This window comes from Gymnodraco acuticeps, unplaced genomic scaffold (genome assembly GCF_902827175.1).
Source record: "Gymnodraco acuticeps unplaced genomic scaffold, fGymAcu1.1, whole genome shotgun sequence".
In the NCBI taxonomy this organism is placed as follows: domain Eukaryota; kingdom Metazoa; phylum Chordata; class Actinopteri; order Perciformes; family Bathydraconidae; genus Gymnodraco; species Gymnodraco acuticeps.
The window spans coordinates 1-8176 of record NW_022991744.1 but is presented as its reverse complement, the minus strand read 5'-3'; the positions used below and the strand labels follow the sequence as shown (position 1 = coordinate 8176).

General features: G+C 38.9%; 1 long non-coding RNA gene across 1 annotated transcript; it reads right to left on the bottom strand.

Annotated features, from left to right (window-relative positions):
* Nucleotides 1-3762: 3762 nt before the first annotated feature.
* LOC117534895 lies at nt 3763-4688 on the bottom strand. The gene is made up of 3 exons (XR_004567332.1): nt 4643-4688; nt 4197-4288; nt 3763-3813 (listed from the first exon to the last, which is right to left on the bottom strand). It is a non-coding gene; the product is annotated as an uncharacterized LOC117534895 (long non-coding RNA).
* Nucleotides 4689-8176: the final 3488 nt, after the last annotated feature.

Genomic DNA, 8176 nt, shown 5'->3' with positions numbered 1-8176 from the left:
TGTTCGCCTCGTGGCGTGGAGAGGACCCGCTCGTAACAGGTACGTCGTTGAGAGAAAAAGTGTTACCAACCCGTCCTTAATCCGGAGAAAAATGGACGGTGTGGGTCCTTTGTTCTCAAAGAATATTGACTGGTGTGTCAATATACTTCTAATCCTTTTCTCCTCCGTGAGAGAGAAAAAGAAAAGCGTCCTCGCTACCGTGGTGTCGGTAGTAAGGGGAAGCTAGCTAGCAACAGGTGCGTAGCTAGCTTGAGAAAAAATCAAAACCTTACCTTACTTTCCGGGGAAAGAAACGGCGAGGTCGATTTTAATACTAACTGGCGTTAGTATTACGGTCTTCTTGCGAAGCAGAAGGAGTAGCCGGCGAGCGCTCGTCGACCGAAATGGTTATATTTGGGTTCAGTCTGTGGACCGTTAAGCTTGTCCGGCTACTATAGAGATGTGCTCTGAAGCGAGAAGAGGTGTTTGAATGACGCATGCGTCGTGGCGCAAGCTACTTATAGAGGGTGAATTCCCTGATGCTGACGTCAAGATCATCAGCCAATCAGGATTGGCGTAATGAGATTGATGCTTCTGTTTGCTCTGCGATGAGGCGCATCTCATAGTGAGACATCGAACGGAGTGTTATGAATGAGAACTGCCACTTCCTCACAGAGCCCCTCCTCCAACACACACGAACGCGCACATGACCAATGAGGGCACGAGATAAGTTTGTGCCCCGATGGGAGGCTGACAGGCCCATAGATATATATATAAACACTAGATGACTCACCCGCGCTGCTGGCCAATGGAGACCGACGTTGCCACTTGGCCGCCATCTTGCTACAGGGAGTTCTCTCATTCATAACATTATGGTTTACTATTTAAATAACCATAGCTTGCTCAATTTTCAACCAATTTTCAAACGGTTTGGTTTTTTATAAACATCAAAGATGTAGTTATGATACTGCATACTTATAATCATGGACTTTCATATGAAAATAACATTAATCAGATAAAGCAATAGCTATACAAGGTATTTATATTATATTAAATATTTGCCGGTGTATATATTTCCATTTATTTTATTATATTGTTAATATTTAAAATAAATTATAAAATTAAAATACATTTATATTTTATATATAAAAATCGGTCTCATGTTACCACTCTGTAAGCCAAGAGTTGTTAATTTAGCAATGCCTTAGCTTTAAGAACAGGGACACAACTAATGACAATAGCATATGTTGGTATATTATTTAGATATTCACACCTTTATCAGAAGAACCAAACCAACATAAAATGTGCTCACAGACAGGCCAGTTCTGTCTAATTTATCACAATTATTTTTGACATGAGATCTTCATATTACTATACTAGTTTTGTATTTAGTTTCTAGATTTGTAAACAAATCCAGAACCTTTGAAATATGTTATTGAAAAAAGACCAAGAATAATATAAACTGTACCATGTGTCCTTTTGTGTCCTTCTGTAGTCCATTTGTGGTTTGTCTCACCCCGGCTGATATATCACAAAATCCACTATTTAAATTGTTCCCTATATTGCCCCTATGCCCCTGTAAGGTGTCCTTGGGAAAGGCGGCCTCCCAAAATAAATGTATTATTATTATTATTAAGAAGAACAACTTGGTGTGGTGTGGAGGGGATGTAGGAAGCAGGAGCAGGTGGGGAGAGATGGGGCTTCAAGGTTCAAGGTTATTTGTTTTAAATGTGTCTTGGAGATAAGGACCAGCTGCACACAATAAAATACAGTATAACACAAAACCAATAAGACACACGGTGACACATGGCACACCAACAATCAATCATCGTCCAGCCTCAGCTTTGGTATTCTTTCACAACCATGTTATGGGTTTATTAGACTGAGCAAACATAAACATATGTGGGGAACATAGTGCTGCGTCTCATGGAACATGAAGATTTAATAAATACATAGTAGGTGGCGATATATGCTCCTAGTGGTAGCGATTCGCCATTAAACAAAGAAGAAGAACAAACATCAGGGGGAAAGAGAGGGAGACACACAAGCACCCACTACGGCACGTAACACATGTTGTTACGTTCCCTCTTGGCGAGGGGTACAAAGGGAAACGACACGACCAGAGTAGAATTGGTATGTGTTACCAGCGGTTTATTTGTAACTGCAAGTAAGTAAAATGATATGCACAAAACAGCTTGGCCCAACAACGGGTCAAACTGTTCCTGTCCTGTCACAGGAAACAAAACCGTCCCTTCTGTTTAGAGTATGAGAGGTCCTGATAATTTATTCCGGTAAATTATTCTGACCTCCTAATTGACCTTTCCGAAGATTATTGAGTCTATGTAAGGTTGCTGCGTGGCTCAGATCCACCAACGTCAGCAAGATCTCACCTCTTCCTAACCCCCCCGAAGAACCAAGGTTTCAATTAACTGCTGTTTCAATTCAGACAACTCTCTTTTAATCTGTTTAAGCGATCCCGAAGGATTTTGATATCAGTAAATGGAGTGTGCTCCTACCTAAGTGTGTGTGGCAGGGTGCAATCTTACCTTTGACGCAGGAGAGGAGGGCACAGGTGTCTTTTAAAGGATCCCAATCCAACAGGTGGGAGTCAGTTTATTTGAAGAAAAATAGGTCCAAACTAATACAGGGTTTTTTCCTTCTCTCTCACAACATTATAATCATCCTAACAAAAAAACCGTGCTGTGATCATGTTCAAATGAAACTTTAATTCACAGTCTTACATTTATTACCAAAATGTTTTAATTTCAACTGCCCATTTCAGTTGTGACATTTTAAAATTCTCCCGATAGAATTTAGAGGTATTTCCTCGTAAAAAGACCGGTGACAATAAAAAGCGCATTCAACTTTTCATTCATCAATTAATTCACATCAGTTCCATACCGTTTTTTTTCCGACACAGACGGCGGATTAACACTTAAAAAAAACACATACCCATCCGCCAAGAGTTCGAAGGAAGATCCTTACAGGTTGCGGTTAGAATATTCCCAAACACATCTTCCGACACAGACGGCGGATTAACACTTAAAAACACATACCCATCCGCCAAGAGTTCGAAGGAAGATCCTTACAGGTTGCGGTTAGAATATTAAAAACACATACCCATCCGCCAAGAGTTCGAAGGAAGATCCTTACAGGTTGCGGTTAGAATATTCAAAAACACATACCCATCAAATCATTCCACTCAGCCAACAACCAAGAAAATCGAGAGATATTTACCCCGTCTGACAGAACCAAATACCGAGAGCTAGTTACCCAGCTCTGAAGCACACAGCCTACCCGGAGAGAGTCTACCAGGGGTCACCCCCCCTCTCTCACGCTCTCTCAAAAAACCAGTCTCTTTATGCTAAAAAAACTGGATCCTAAACCCAAAAAAACAAACTCCTCCTCTTACACCCAATTCAGTTGAAAACCGCGCATGCGCATAATGTACAAGGCTGAACATGTCCCAACATGTTCCACAGCTGTTATGGGATAAGACACCCTTTCATATGAGGTAAAAAGGACATGAACTCTCTTTGGCCTCTTAATGTTTCTCCCCTTAGTGTGAAGCCCCCCCCCCCCCCCCCCTCTCTGGACTGCTGCCAGAGGAGAGGAAGAAAACTCAACCTAAACAACCCACTTGGTTTTGTTTATACTGTAACTATAGAAAACCTAAAATATGAAGCATTTTCATTGTGGGTTATACAAGAATATAATTGATTATATTTGACTATAACTAACTTTCGTTTTTAAGTATTAAACATACTATGAAAACTCACAACACTTCTTAGGGCGAGTTCCCACTGCCTCCTCCTCTCTTCGGTTTTGGGAAACCTTAAAAACATGAGAAAGGTAGCCAGATATATAAATTATTGTCAACATTTTCCTCCCTTCTTTCCTTTAACATTAAGGGTAAGGACAAAAATAAACACAGAAATTATCATTTTTTTTGGTATGTATGCATGTATGTATAGCCTACTTTAAGAATAAGACAACCACACTAAGAGTAATAAAAAAGGTGTCCAAAAGAAACATTAAATAATTGTGTAAAGAAATGGTAACAACATATTCTAAAGAGGCTGGGTCAACAACAATCTTGCAATACTATTATCTCACATAGCCCCACTGATCCTGTGTAGCAGGACTTGTAATGTACATACATCCACTAAGTAATTAACGATTATCCTAATTTTAGTCATAATATTGTCATATCTTACACGTGAAAGGTGATCCCACGGGTTCTTGTTTGCAGACTGCGGTGATTAGAGCATCCGTAGGCAGCACAAAAGTCCGGCATAGTCAGGTACTTCTGTAAACACAAAGCCAGCAAATTCCTGTATCATAATGCAAGATGTTTTTAACAAGCCAAACCACTTGGAAGAAATCATGTGTAACTTAAGTTATGTTGAAAAGAAAGAGCAGTTCTGCCTCTCCCACTGGTGTAAAGTTGCTGGGTCAACTTTGTAATACTAGGTCTCACTCACAGCCTCTTGTTATTAGCCAGCTAATAAATACAACCACATACACAAAGAAAAGCTGCAATTTCAACATGTCCAAGCATCCTGTATCATAGCAATGCTAATAATGTTTATAATAAACCAAACCGTTTGTAAATCAGTCAAGATTTCAGCGAGTTAAGAGTATTTTTGTGCAGATCACTCACCTTACAACAGCTACCATAACGCGAATCAGAGTAACTGTTAACTGTATGGCGGCCGGTCAGCTACGCTGGAAAATCTCCCATGAGCCATCTAGTGTTTATATATATATCTATGGGTAGGCCATCCAGTTATTTTAGCCGGGCCGGCTATCGGGATGTTAAGAGCATTCCATGGAATATAATAAAAAGTGTATCTCGAGCCGGTTTCTCAAACTTACCTACCCCACCTTTAACATTAACATCATGTTAACATCATGGTAACACCATGGCGACTGGCGGCACACCTGCAGCTGTACCGCTTGTAATTAGGTTCAACTATAAAAACTTCGAACAAAACGCCGGCGGCACCAACAAAAGGAGCGCACACTGCAAAGTCTGCAATATTAAAATCAAGGATGCTGGTGCAACAACGTCAAATTTCATCAGGCACTTGAAAACTCACCCGGAGAGGTCAGTCACATTAACGCATATGGACGGTTAGCAAACATGTTTAGCTCAGCATCAGCTATATAATGTTAACTTAGCTTGCTACTAGCTTTGTAACTGAATATTTGAAAAGATGAGTGAATGTTTGCTTGTCACACTTGTTTGCGTTGAGTGGCGTTGACATCCAACTCTTGACATGACATAAAAAAGGTCGGTAACGTTAATCATTACGTTCCGCTGCCATCTACTGGCTAACGTTAAACGTAGAAAAATACATAGTAACATACATAAATACATCTGTCGGTATATAGGCAGGTTACAGGTTTATTGTTGACCACGTAACGTTAATGTTACAGGTTTATCAGGTTACCATTACACTGGGTTTGAGTGAGAGGATAGAGGAATATGTTTATTTATAGTAGACTTAAAAGATGTAATTAGAGACCCAGTGTAATTAAACAATACGGTTGCAGAGGTCAAATTTTTAAAATGTTGTCCACTGGCCAAATGGCTAGCCTAGTGAATGTTGACATTTTTCCAGCCACTCAATAGATTGCCATTGTTATTTGTGGCTGGTGCGTGCAACATACAGTACCAGCCACTTGCATGATTTACCAGCATTTGGCTGGTAAATGGTGTTAATGGTAGATATCTCTTTTGGAACAGGTCATGTTTTAATATCACCAGTTCAGTATATGTCAGATAATATTGCAGCAATAGTTTTTTAGTTGCAAATGGCACAGAACAAATGTTTACTTTTAAGTACTTTTAACACAGTTTCCCTGCGGGGGATTAATAAAGTATTTGTGATACTGATTTCTGATTCTGAAGTGTTTTGCTTATAAGTTGTTTGCATTTAGCTAAAGTGTGATGTTTTTCCTCATATTGCATTGCAATAGCCTGTTTAAAGTGATCATATAACAAACAACTAATCAGTACTGATACTGTATGCTAATAGATATAGGAGTGATAATAATACAGTAAATGCTTTGAATTTCTTAGATATAGCTGTGCAGTATTCTTAACAGACTGGATAGCAGCATACAATATAAGGCTTATTACAACCAGAAGAGACTTGAGACTTGACTTGGACTCGTGACCAAAGACTTGAGACTTGATCAAGTCTAACCCCACAAAGACTTGAGACTTGACTTGGACTCGTGACCAAAGACTTGAGACTTGACTTGGACTTGCAAAAAAAGACTTGTGAACATCTCTGGTGTGCACAGACAGGGCTGCTGTTAACGTCGGTCTGTACAACGGAATTATGCCAACACTACGCCAACCGGCTGCGGAGGGAGACTCCTCCCCTTCACTGGAGAACTGCGCTAAAACAGCTGATCACAACGTTCACACTCTGTGGTCACGAAGTACTCCACTAGCGCCCCCCCCGCCTGTCGACTTTCCTGAAGTACTCCCCCGTTGATAGAAATCAACACGTAATGAATTAAGACCCCACGGTTTGATGATTGATAGGTGTGTGGGTTGTCTTTCATTTTGACACACAGAAAAATGTTATAATAAACATACATACTGTACACAGTTAAATGGATATATCCGCCTTCTTTCATGTATCTTTCCATTCCCACAACAATATACATAAATAAATGGCATATTTTGGACATAGTTCGAATGGTGATTAATCATGATTAATTAATTTTTAAACTGTGATTAATCTGATTAAAAATGTTAATCGTTTGACAGCCCTAATATATATAAATTCCACCCTCCAGGCCTATAAGATCAAACCCTGCAGCATCTTATCTCTCTTGCTCTCAACTTTCTGGCTGTCTCCATTCAGGAGGTAAAACTTTTTTTTTCTTTGAGATGGAAAACTACTGCTCAAGGCTTTTGAAGTGCACTCAAGATTAATTTCAACTGGAACAAGAAATTCTATTGCTGTAGGTGGCAGTTTGTGACAGAGCAGTTTTTCCCTGACAATAAATATTCATATATTTTCCTTACAGGCACCTTAGAGGGACACATTTCAACGTTTAATAACAGAGTTTAGTGACGCTGCTGTTTGCTGCTTGTGTGCAGTTGGACAATGATGCGATTGACTCTTAATAAATATGACATAATCATTTCAAATTTGTTCTAGCTTCTGTTTGGAATATAATATATTGACACCATTTCCAAGTGTAAATCTGTACGGCTGGCGTGGATTGGTTGTGTGTTGTGTGCTGCTGGTGTCTATGTGTAGGTGCCACTTACCTTGTACAATGAGGTAGACCTGTGAGGTCTTGGGCTGCTGTTTCGTCTGTATGGAGCAGGTGTACGGCCCCTTCATCATAAACATCCACCTATACACAATCACAAATACAATATTGTTTTCATTAGTTTGAAAATATCTTATCATATGCCTGGCAGAGCATCTTATCCTCATTTATCTTCCTACATGTTACTTTTTCAAGATCCTACTCTATAATTTTTATTTTGACAAACATTCACAATATTCTCGAAATAAATATTTATGATTCTTCAGTGAAACAACGTTATACAGGAAAGTAGTCGAATTATCTCAATCAACTTTACAATATAATATGTTTTGATTATTATTAATTAATTCAACTTTAAGAAGTCAAAGCTTATAGACATGAGTAATGAATGATCATCATTACATAACAGATACGATCAGCATTTCAGCAGACCCTCCCAGCATGGACAGTTTAGATGAGGTAGTTAACCCTTTATGAAAACATGTATTCTTTTTTAATAAGACTTGCTGAACTGATAATCAATGAAAACGATAACTTTAACATTCTGGGAGGATAATCTAATTTACTGTCTAGCAGAGGGTGCATACTGATACCAGTCTAACATTAGTTTATTTTCAAATGATTATTTATTGTTGTTAAAGCACAAAAAGGGTTAAAATTAATAGATGAAACATACAAAAAACAGATATGCTTATGAAGGTTATGTTTAATAATTTTTAAATGTATTCCTATAAGAGGAGAAACAAATGGTTATTTCCCATCTTAAATGCAGCTGTTATTACATCTAACGATGAAATCAAAGAATAAAAAAACAAAAACATTTTGGTCCGGTTTCTAGGTCAGTGTTACCTTCTGTATGCGCAGGCTGTACTCGAGCTTGTCCTTTAGTCAC